Genomic DNA, 12,119 nt, shown 5'->3' on the forward strand with positions numbered 1-12,119 from the left:
ACTTAACAAAAAAAGGTGAAATAACTGAAAACACATTTTATACTCTAGTTTCTTCAAAATAGCCACCTTTTGATCTGATTACTGCTTTGCACACTCTTGGCATCATTCTCTCAATGAGCTTCTCTAAAAGAGGTGGCCACCTGAAATTAAATGGTTTTCCAACAGTCTTGAAGGAAGGAGTTCCCAGAGGTGTTTATTAGCACTTGTTGCTCCTTTGCCTTCTTCACTCTGTGCTCCAGCTCACCCCAAACCATCTGGATTGGGTTCAGGTCCGGTGACTGTGGAGGTTCAGCTCATTTTTTGTTAAGTACATAAAACTCCACATGTGTTCATTCATAGTTTTGATGCTTCAGTGAGAATCTACTGTGTGAATAGTCATGAAAATAAAGAAAACGCATTGAAAAAGAGAAGGTGTGTCCAAACTTTTGGCCTGTACTGTATGGTTTTATTGAACACAACATGTTAACATTAATAGTGAGGGTGGGAAAAGTATGTGAACCTCTCGGCGAATGACGTTTCTAAGAGTTAATTGGAGTCAGGATGTGATGAGATTGAAGGTGTTGGTTAAAGCTGCCCTGCACTATAAAAAAAAACACATACACCAGTTTTGGTTTTGAGTTTGCTATACTAAAGAAGCATTGCTTAATGTGAATCATGCCTATGTTCAAGAATTGTTGACTTGCATGAAGCTGGAAAGTGTTACAAAAGTATCTCTAAAAGCTACTTAATGTTCATGTGTCCACGGTAAGACAGACGCTCTACAAATGGAGAAAGTTCAGCACTGTTGCTGCTACTCTCCCTAGCCGTGGTAAAGTCTTGTAAAGATGACTGCAAGAGCACAGCACAGAATGATCAATGAGGTGAGGAAGAATCCTAGAGAGTCAGCTGAAGACTTACAGAAATCTCTGGCACACGCTAACATTTTTGTTGACAAATCTACAATAAGGAAAAAAAAAACATTAAACAAGAATAGAGTTCATGGGGGGACACCACAGAGGAAGCCACTGCTGTCCAAAAAAAAAACATTGCTGCGCGTTTAAAGTTTGCAAAAGAGCACCTGGATGTTCCTCAGCAGTACTGGCTTAATATACTGTGGATGGATGAAACCAAAATTGAGTTGTTTGGAAGGAAAACACAACGCACAGCACACCATCATCAAAACCTCATCCCAACTGTGAAACATGGTGTAGGCGGCATCATAGCATTATGGTTTGGGGCTGTTTTGCTGCCTCAGGGCCTGGACGGATTGCCGTCATCAACAGAAAAATGTATTCCCAAGTTTACCAAGACATTTTGCAGGAAAACTTAAAACCATCTGTCCATTAACTTAAGCTCAACAGAGGATGGATGATGCAACAGGACAATGACCCAAAACATAGAAGTAAATCAACAACCGAACGGCTTCAACAGAAGAAAGTACTGGGCCTTCTGGAGAGTCCTGACCTCCTGAACCCAACTGAGATGCTGTGGCATCATGACCTCAAGAGTAAGGCCTTTGGTATTAGTGATTACATTAGTGATTATTAGGTTTTGAGTGGTGTGTTCTGAATTAAACAGCTAATCCTGAGCTTTACAATATTCAGAGAATAATCAATGACCTTTTTCAGTGTGTGTGTTTGTGTGTGTGTGTGTGTTTAAGGTGGTTACAATAAAGAGGCAAACCTCAAAGGGCATGCAGATAACAGTAAATCTAACAGGTCTCATGTCACACCCAAACAACCCGAGACATTGGAGACGTATCCCAATAAACGTCGGTCTGAAACCGTCTGCCTGCACTAGACCACTCGCTCTGGAGGAGTCACCTTGCTGTTAACGTGGACAAATCAAGGACAAGCACGTACGTACACCCACGCATGAATTATAAACAGGAAATAAAGCATGCCAACTGGTCCACAGTGCAGTATCCAGCATAACCTGAAGAGTACAATACAACCAGTATCCTGTCCCATGACCTTTGCCATGTCCTATGGTCCCTAAAGAGTGCTGCACTGACCTGTGGGATATGTGGGCGGAGTCTCTTGCATTGAATGTGGATGTGACAGATTTCTACCACAGTCGCTTGTGTAACTGTTTGCATGGACAGTTCTAGCCAGAAGCAGCCGCTCACCATCATTACCACCCAATCCATCTGCACCCAGTATCAGGCTTTACTCAACTCCCATAATTCACGCCCTCTTGCCATGAATACACTAACCAGTGTTGTTCAGCCTCACTCACAAGATAACACCTCACAGCATATACAGGTGTATAATGGTATGTGTGTTCTTTGCGAACTGTCACGGTATGGGGTCACGGTTCGGTTAGCGTAAACGCACTCAGAATATACGGTACAGTCTATTGGAGTCACTTTCTCACACATGCTCTCTCTCTCTCTCTCTCTCTCTCACCCTCTCTCTCTTTCTCACTCTCTCTCTTTCTCACCTTCTCTCTCTCTCTCTCTCTCTCTCTCTCTCACCCTCTCTCTCTTTCTCACCCTCTCTCTCTTTCTCACCCTCTATCTCTCTCAAACCTTCTCTCTCTCTCTCTCTTACCCTCCCTCTCTTGCTCCCTCTCTCTCTCGCCCTCTCTCTCTCTTGCATGCCCTCTCTCTCGCTCCCTCTTTCTCTCGCCCTCACTCTCTCTTTCTCTCGCCCTCTTTCTCTCGCCCTCTCTCTCTCTTGCATGCCCTCTCTCTCTCGCTCCCTCTTTCTCTCGCCCTCACTCTCTCTTTCTCTCGCCCTCTTTCTCTCGCCCTCTCTCTTACCCTCCCTCTCTTGCTCCCTCTCTCTCTCGCCCTCTCTCTCTCTTGCATGCCCTCTCTCTCGCTCCCTCTTTCTCTCGCCCTCACTCTCTCTTTCTCTCGCCCTCTCTCTCTCTTGCGTGCCCTCTCTCTCTCGCTCCCTCTTTCTCTCGCCCTCACTCTCTCTTTCTCTCGCCCTCACTCTCTCTTTCTCTCGCCCTCTCTCTCTCTTGCGTGCCCTCTCTCTCACTCCCTCTTTCTCTCGCCCTCACTCTCTCTTTCTCTCGCCCTCTCTCTCTCGCCCTCTCTCTCTCTTGCGTGCCTTCTCTCTCTCGCTCCCTCTTTCTCTCGCCCTCACTCTCTCTTTCTCTCGCCCTCTCTCTCTCTTGCGTGCCCTCTCTCTCTCGCTCCCTCTTTCTCTCGCCCTCACTCTCTCTTTCTCTCGCCCTCACTCTCTCTTTCTCTCGCCCTCTCTCTCTCTTGCGTGCCCTCTCTCTCGCTCCCTCTTTCTCTCGCCCTCACTCTCTCTTTCTCTCGCCCTCTCTCTCTCGCCCTCTCTCTCTCTTGCGTGCCCTCTCTCTCTCGCTCCCTCTTTCTCTCGCCCTCACTCTCTCTTTCTCTCGCCCTCTCTCTCTCGCCCTCTCTCTCTCTTGCGTGCCCTCTCTCTCGCTTCCTCTCTCTCTCGCCCTCTCTCTCTCTTGCGTGCCCTCTCTCTCTCGCTCCCTCTTTCTCTCGCCCACACTCTCTCTTTCTCTCGCCCTCACTCTCTCTTTCTCTCGCCCTCTCTCTCTCGCCCTCTCTCTCTCTTGCGTGCCCTCTCTCTCGCTCCCTCTTTCTCTCGCCCTCACTCTCTCTTTCTCTCACCCTCTCTCTCTCTCTCTTGCTCTCTCTCTCTCTCTCTCTCTCTATCTCTCACGCGTGCCCACTCTCTCTTGTGCCCTCTCTCTTTCCCTCTGTCTCTCTCGAACCCTCTCTTTCTCTCACCCTCTCTCACTCTCTCTCTTGCGCATGTCTCTTGCACCCTCTCTCTCTTTCTCTCTCTCTCGCCCTCTCTCCATCTTGCGCGTGCACCCTCTCGCCCTCTCTCTCTCTCTTGCACGTGCGCCCTCTCTCACCCTTTCTCTCTCTCTTTCGCCCTCTCTCTCTCTCTCTCTCTCTATCTTGCACGTACACCCTTTCTCTTGCGCTCTCTCTTTCTTGCACCCTCTTTCTTTCTCTTTTTGCACTCCCTCTCTCTTTCACTATCTGTCAATATTTGTAGGAAAAATGTATATAGTTTAATCAATTACAATAATGCTGTTGTGTTTGTTCAGGCTCAGTGTTTATTTGTTCCAACAAGATCTAAAAGATGGATCCTCTCATGATGACATTTCATTCAATGAAAAAAGAGCTTGAGCTCAGTTACAACATTCCATCCTAAATAACAAAACATGATTATAATGAATATTTATTGTTATTATGAAGTTAATAAAGGTGAGGTTATACAGAACGCCCAGCCTCTTTACTTTTACCACCAACCGTACTGAAAACGAACTGAAAACGCACCAAAAACATTTATACCGAGGTGTGAACCAAACCATGCATTTTTTTGTACCGTTAAACTCCTACAACATATACAGATGTAGAAGTTCCCAAACCATTTCCTGAAACAACATCACTTCTTTCACTGTGAGAATAGAAATAAAAGAAAAAAAACATTTACATTTTTACACATTAATTCTTCAGATATCTGGATACTACATTTACTTCTGAGCGCAAATGAAAGAAATGCCTTCAGCGAAACTCATTTTCGAGGCATCTCTGATTCGATTGCTCATATTTGGCTGCTTAAGTGCAGGAATACATCAGATGTTTGTAGGCTGGCTCAGGAAATGAATCAGACTTAATTAAGCAGCAAGGAAGGAACCTCTTGGATTTAAATGATGACAAATGAATAGTTCCAGTAATTATTCACTTTATTTCACAGTCGGTATTCTTCTTTTTTAGCCAGAACAGAGAGGGTCTAAACACCTGAAGCCTTTTCTGATGTTTTTCCTGTTTGTTTTTTTTTTGCGTTTTGGTGAAAAATCCATTTTACATGCTTTTTTAAAACCTTTTGAATAATGGCTCATTCAAAAAAGCATTCCTATAAATAGATGTAGAGGAGTGTTAAAGGTTTATTTGTAAGGAGACACAAGGAAACAAAAATGCATTATTATAACTAAAGATGCATTATTGTGGGTGCTCTTTACTACATGGTTTTGTTTCTGTCTTGTCTCCGCCCTCTCTAGCCCCGCCCAGTCATTAGTGTTCCCATGTGTGTCTCATTTGTAACCGAGCCTCCTCGTTATCCTCTCCAGGTGCTCCTTGTCTGTCCCAGTGTATATAAAGCCCCTTTGTTTCAGTGTTTCTTTGTCTGGTCTTGAGGATGTTCCACGTTTGATAATGGTTCAGTCTGTTTGTTTCATGAAAATTATTTATGAAAATGACTTGTTTTCGTGTCTGCTCCCTCACCCTTACTGCAACCGTGATACCAAAATTCCACATGTATATTTCTGCTAAATCTGATATACACTTATATCACTTCCAGGGGGACTAGACTATAACTTTAAAAATAAAAAAATATATAAAAAGGGGCTTAAATCTTTGAAATTTAAACTAGAGCAGTGTTTGCCAATTGTAGTTATGTTGCTTGGTTCTTTTTAGCATACAATAAATACTTCAGCAAGTATCAGTTTAAAACAAAGCCCATATAATTTTTGCCTTTTTGAAAAAGACCGTTAATACAGGTTAAGAGATCAGTGATAAGTGGGTATGCATAAGGATATTGGAATTATATTGCTTATATTGACTGATGCCAATGATAATTTAAAGAAAAAAAAAACAATTATTGCCCAAAATCAATAAACACTAACACTGCAATAGTGATGCTAGTACTATGGTAGCAATGCTAAGTGTGGCTGCTAACCAGTACAGTAGCAATATTCATGGAGCAGCAGTGATGCTAAAGGCTTGGCAGTGATGCTAAAGGCATAGTAGTGATGCTAAAGGCATAGTAGTGATGCTAAAGGCATAGTAGTGATGCTAAAGGCATAGTAGTGATGCTTAAGGAATAGTAGTGATGCTTAAGGAATCATTGTGATGCTAAAGGCATAGTAGCAATGCTAAAAGGATGGTAGCGATGCTAAGAGCATGATAGTGATGCTAAAGGTATGGTGGTGATGCTAAAGGTATTGTAGTTATGCTAAAGGCATGGTAGTGATGCTAAAGACATGACAGGGATGCTAAAAGCATTTTTTGTGATTCCAAATGCATGGTAGTGATGCTAAAGGCATGATTGTGATGCCAGAGGCATGATAGTGATTCTAAATGCATGGGAGTGATGCTAAAGGCATTGTAGGGATGCTAAAAGTGATGATAGCGATGCTAAAGACATGGAAATGAGGCTGATAACTAGTATGGTAGCAATGTTTATGAATCAGGAGTGATGCTAATGGCATAATAGTGATGCTAAAGGCTTGATTGTGATGCTAAAACAATGATAGTATTGCTAAAGGCATAGTAGTGCTGATAAAGACATTATAGTGATTCTGAAGGCATAATAGTGATGCTAAAGGCATGCTATTAATGATAAAGACATTATAGTGATGCTGAAGGCATTATAGTGATGCTAAAGGCATGATATTAATGATAAAGACATTATAGTGATGCTGAAGGCATGCTATTAATGATAAAGACATTATAGTGATGCTAAAGGCATGCTATTAATGATAAAGACATTATAGTGATGCTAAAGGCATGATATTAATGATAAAGACATTATAGTGATGATAAAGACATTATAGTGATGCTAAAGGCATGATATTAATGATAAAGACATTATAGTGATGCTGAAGGCATTATAGTGATGCTAAAGGCATGATATTAATGATAAAGACATTATAGTGATGCTAAAGGCATGATATTAATGATAAAGACATTATAGTGATGCTAAAGGCATGATATTAATGATAAAGACATTATAGTGATGCTAAAGGCATGCTATTAATGATAAAGACATTATAGTGATGCTAAAGGCATGATATTAATGATAAAGACATTATAGTGATGCTAAAGGCATTATAGTGATGCTAAAGACATTATAGTGATGCTAAAGGCATGATATTAATGATAAAGACATTATAGTGATGCTAAAGGCATGCTATTAATGATAAAGACATTATAGTGATGCTAAAGGCATGATATTAATGATAAAGACATTATAGTGATGCTAAAGGCATTATAGTGATGCTAAAGACATTATAGTGATGCTAAAGGCATTATAGTGATGCTAAAGACATTATAGTGATGCTAAAGGCATGATATTAATGATAAAGACATTATAGTGATGCTGAAGGCATTATAGTGATGCTAAAGGCATGGTACTGATGCTAACAGTGTGGTAGCAATGCTGGGAAAGTCGTGCCACTAATGGGGGTTAAAGATTTGCACATATACAGCAGATAAATAAGCTACTTAAAGATGGATCTTCGGTTTATATGAATCAATAGCGATTAATAGATTCAAACATTGATTCGAAAGACATTTTTAACCCACAACTTTTAACCCCACAGTAGATTTATTATAATATAAAGTATCAGTGTCAAAACTGAATGTCTACAAGCTTCACTGTCAGTTGGACTGTGCAGCTAACATGCAGCCGGGAGCGACGTCTTCACCTATCCAAATAAAATAGAGCTTTCCACATTATTCCTCTTTACATGACTGCTGCCTTCAGCTCCCGTCACCTGCCTCAGTCCTCCTGCCACCCTGCCTTTCTCCAGCCCATTACAGAACCCCCGCTGACAGCCACTCCGTCCAGCTCCTGCTGAGAGTTCAATACTGACTTCAGCACCCCGGACAGCTCTCGCACAACTCCAACAACTCTACACACACTACACTATACACAATTACAGATCAACAACTCACTGCAAAAACACACGTTCTATTTTTCTACTGTTCTACTGACAACTACAGCTGCAATATTATATTAAACATCATACTTCATAGAGCTCTGAGTGGTCATGCAGCATGCCTTCAGCTGCCAGAGCCCTGAGAGAGCACAGTTGGTCTTGCTCTGTCTGGGTGGGTACAGTAGATGGCGCTCTTTTTTTTCCTCATCACTCCAAAGGGGGATGTTGAACGATCAGCACAAGGCTGCATCTGTGAGCTGATGTATCAGAACCGAGTCGCTGCGCTTTCCTCCGAGAGTTAGCGCTGTGATGCTACTCGGTGATGCTGCATCTGTAGCAGCTCAAAAAGAGGCGAAATCTGACTTCAGATGTATCGCAGGAGGCATGTGCTAATCTTCACCCTCCTGGTGTTGGGGAATTGGTAGTTATAGGCGGAGTCCTAATTAGTTTGCTGGGTAATTGGCCTTGTAAATTGTGAAGAAAATGGGCTAAAATAAGAAATAAGATCATACTTCATTATTTTTATTTGTATTTTTAAAAACAACCCACTATCTGTTCTCCATTTCCATGACATCTCTGCCAATACATTGAATATCTGGCAACCCAAAATAAGTATCAATTACTTATTATGAGGGTGATATGCCCCTAAAAGTTTATCACCATATTTGCGTGGTTTTTTTTTTTGGAATAACAATATTTTTGGCAATATGATAAAACATATATTTTTGAAGAAATTCATTTCAGGAATATACTACTTCAGCAAAATAAATATTAATGGTTTATTTAGTAACAATGTGTTTTTATACATTTAGAAAAAAAAACAACGAAAATTTTGAAACTAGAAACATACCAAGACTTATGATATTTTGAATGAAATAATAATAGTGAATAGAAAATAAAAACAACAAATATCTACCACTAAAATAAAGTGTGTATAAAGCTTTTATATGTATTAAATGCATGCATATAAAATGCAAACAAACAATAAAAAAGGGAATTCAGTAAATAGCAGAATAAATACAAAATAGAAATAGCTTTCAAGAAAATTGTGATATCAAAATATGTTTTTTTCTTTTCTTTTATTTTATCGTGACAGAATTTTTTGGCCTTTTTACTAATAATATAAATATTTAAAAAGCAAAGGTCCTGAAATTGAACCTTGAGGTATGCCCTCTGCTGTGGTTAAGGAGGAGGAGCTCAAAGTCTTTATACAATATAAATAATTTCTAAACAACAATATTTTAGACAATCTAATATTCTGGATCTAATAAGTCTATATTTCATTATTGCATAATCCACGGTGTCAAACGCTTTTAATGCATCAATAAAAAATGACTGTAATGTTTCTGTTCACTCGCATCTGTTCTAATATGTACAAAATATATAGAATTTTTTTCAGTAAAACTCTCTTATTGTCTGTATAAATGCGTTGTAATGCATATAATGTGTTTAGCCGCCTAAAAGCTCTGCACAGCTCCATATAATCAGTATCATTATATTAAAATAGGAGGATCTGCAGGAAATAGCCAGACGAGCAGCGTCTCCTGTGGCGCGTGCAGGAGGATAAAGATATCTGAGGCTCTTTGATGCGTCGACTGCCATGTGTATTATGACAAAGTGTTACATAACCGAGTCAGGATGTCCTCAGCGGTGCTCAGCTCGACGTAGAAACAGAGAAAAAATGACCAGAGCAAGCAAATACACATTGCTAAATACACACACACACACACCTCTCTATCTCTCCATCTTTATCTCTCTTTATCATCTCTCTCTCAGTTCAGTCTGTTTACCTATTCTAATGTACCAGGAGGTAGAACACCCTCATGAGGAATCACATGACCTGCCACCCACCACTCTGTTCATACTAAACAAGCCAAGCCAGTATATATATATATATATATTGGCTAGGCCTGTCACTGTAACTGTTTTCCAGTTTACAATATATTGTACCACAATTTATCTCCATAATCGATATTATTGTAATTTCAAGACTATTTAATCATTTTATTTTAAATAAAATAAAACCGCTGTGTTTTTAAAACAAAGCTGATTTTCTGTATTTTTCCAGATTTTTCATTTATGTAATTATCATGAAAGGCAATCCTTAATCTAAAAAAAAAATCAAATATAATAAATATTTAATAGTTTAAGACTAAGTCGACATACAGCTTCACATTAATGGACTCAGTAAACATTAATTTTTATTTTTATTTAATTGTACGATAATGATATAAGTTGATAATGTAATTATTGTGACAAGCCTTATTTTTGACAGTTTGTTGCCAATTTATGCAAATTTTTGTCAATTTATTGGTGGCATGGTGACTTAGTGGTTAGCACGTTCACTTCCCAGCTCTGGGGTCCTGGGTTCAAGTCCCTGTCTGGGTGGAGATTCCATATTCTTCACTTGTCTGTTGGTGTTTCCTCCCATGAAGATCTGGTAATTTGGATATTCAAAATTTGCTACCAAATTTGAGGTTGTTTGAACTAAATTAGCCAAAAATGAAAAAAAAAAAAAGCTTCTCTGGTGAGCTTTTGTTTACAGCCCTCTCCTGTCTCTCTCTCTCTCTGTTGCGCTCGGTGTGACTTTAGTTTCTGCCCCTTTTTGTTTTTCCGCACGTTCTCGGGCTCCCTACCTCCTTATAAGGACGTTTTTCCTGGTTGTCTCCCAAGTCACAAGCCGGAGCAGCGGTAGTGTATTGGAGCGCGACCCTGACGACAAGGGTTTGACCCCACATGAGGAGTGGTGTGTTTATTTATTTATTTTTTTACTTTCTTCTTGGATTGCTCTGTTCTGCAATTGGGTTCAAAAACCCTCTAGGTTCTTTAAGTTTTTTTAACCACCTAAAGAATAAACCAATCAAAAACCAACAAAACCATACTTCTCAACCAGAAATTACTAGCATAACTAGAATTGCAATGGATGACCAAAATGGCATACCAGCTTTTTAACCACCTAAACAAATCAACCAATCAAAGACCAACAAAACCACACTTGTCAACCAATTGCAATTGCTAACAAGACTAGCATGGCAATGTATGACCAAAATGACCAACAGCTAAATATATTGTGCTAGTCATTAGCTGATTAACCAGCTTGTTTACCAGCACAGAATATGTTTTTGCCAAGATTATCAGCTTTTCATGCACCTAAACCAATCAAAGAGCAACAAAACCATACAGTTTAATTAGCAATAACTAGCATAACTAGCATGAACAAGTATGACTAACAGCAACATTTAGTATGCTAGTCATTAGCTGGTTAATCAGCTTGTTTACCAGTATTGACCCAGCTGACAGTTTTTGGTTAGTAGAACATCTTTTGAATGCTACAGTTCAGAATGTTCAAGTATTCTAGATGTTCTTAGAACATTTTCAATTTCTTTAACATTTTTAAATGTTGTGGTAACATCTCTGCAAAGTCACTTGTGTCAAACTTTAATTTTTTTTAAGTTTTGGGAATGCTACTTTAAAATTCACTTTTAACGTTTCCACAATGTTAGTACTGAATCTTGTTGGGAATGTCGTTTGTAAGAAACGTTCTAGTATGTTATAACGTTGTGATGCAAACCATTATTATGCCACACGTTTTTTTTTTAGGATGTTCTTGGGACATTATATTTCTGTAACTCTACAGTCTAACCTTCCTGAAACCTTTTTTCTCTAAAACGTTGCTTAAACGTTCTTATATCGTCTTATGCCAAGATGACCTGTACTGTACTGTTTTCAACCACCTTCATCAAAAGCAGCATGCACTGTGCTTGTATAGAGCTGGTTAACCAGCCTGTTTACCAGCAGCACAGAATATGTTGTTGACTCGGTTTGCCTGGATTTGCTTTTTGACCACCTAAAGCAATCAGTCAACCAATCAGGTTTAGACCAGTTTATTGCATCTAAAAACAGTTAGCAGTAAATTAAAACAAGGGTTTATTTTATTTATTTTTTTGCAGGGATTTGTTATTGATGCAGCATCTCTCTCTTTCTATCTCTCATACACTCTCAATCTCATCACACAGTCGCTAACTCGCCATTCCACCTTAAATGGTGCCGCAGCAAACGAGATTACTGCACCATTTAAGGTGGAATTGCGAGTTAGAAATAAAACCACTGTTTTTTTGGGGTTTTTTTCCAGAGATTTGATGGAAACACACACGCACACACACGCACCTTCACTCACACACACACACACACACACACACACACACACACACACTCATACACACCAGCCTGCCACGACAGAGCCAACGACAGATATGGACCAAACGACATGAAGGAGAAAGAATAAAGCAATAGCGAGGCAACAACGTCACAGATCTCCTATCTCCTCGGTTTTAAGGATGATATAAAGAAGAGGAGCATCTCCTACCCTGCTGTCTCCTCCTGCTGCAGCACAAACGGATAGAAGAAGGTGACCCCTGCGCGCGTGCAGCTCCTTCTGCATCCGAGAGATCACGATGCAACGGCGGAGG

General features: G+C 40.0%; 1 protein-coding gene across 1 annotated transcript in view; it reads right to left on the reverse strand.

The window, feature by feature from the left end:
- The window catches only part of LOC103035372 (protein kinase C and casein kinase substrate in neurons protein 1), a 114,674-nt gene extending 102,555 nt beyond the window's left edge, over positions 1-12,119 (reverse strand). The window contains exon 1 of the mRNA XM_022676806.2: positions 12,017-12,119. The gene's annotated coding sequence lies outside the window, so the exon portion shown is untranslated. The remainder of the gene's footprint in view (positions 1-12,016) is intronic.

This window comes from Astyanax mexicanus, chromosome 13 (genome assembly GCF_023375975.1).
Source record: "Astyanax mexicanus isolate ESR-SI-001 chromosome 13, AstMex3_surface, whole genome shotgun sequence".
NCBI lineage: Eukaryota > Metazoa > Chordata > Actinopteri > Characiformes > Acestrorhamphidae > Astyanax > Astyanax mexicanus.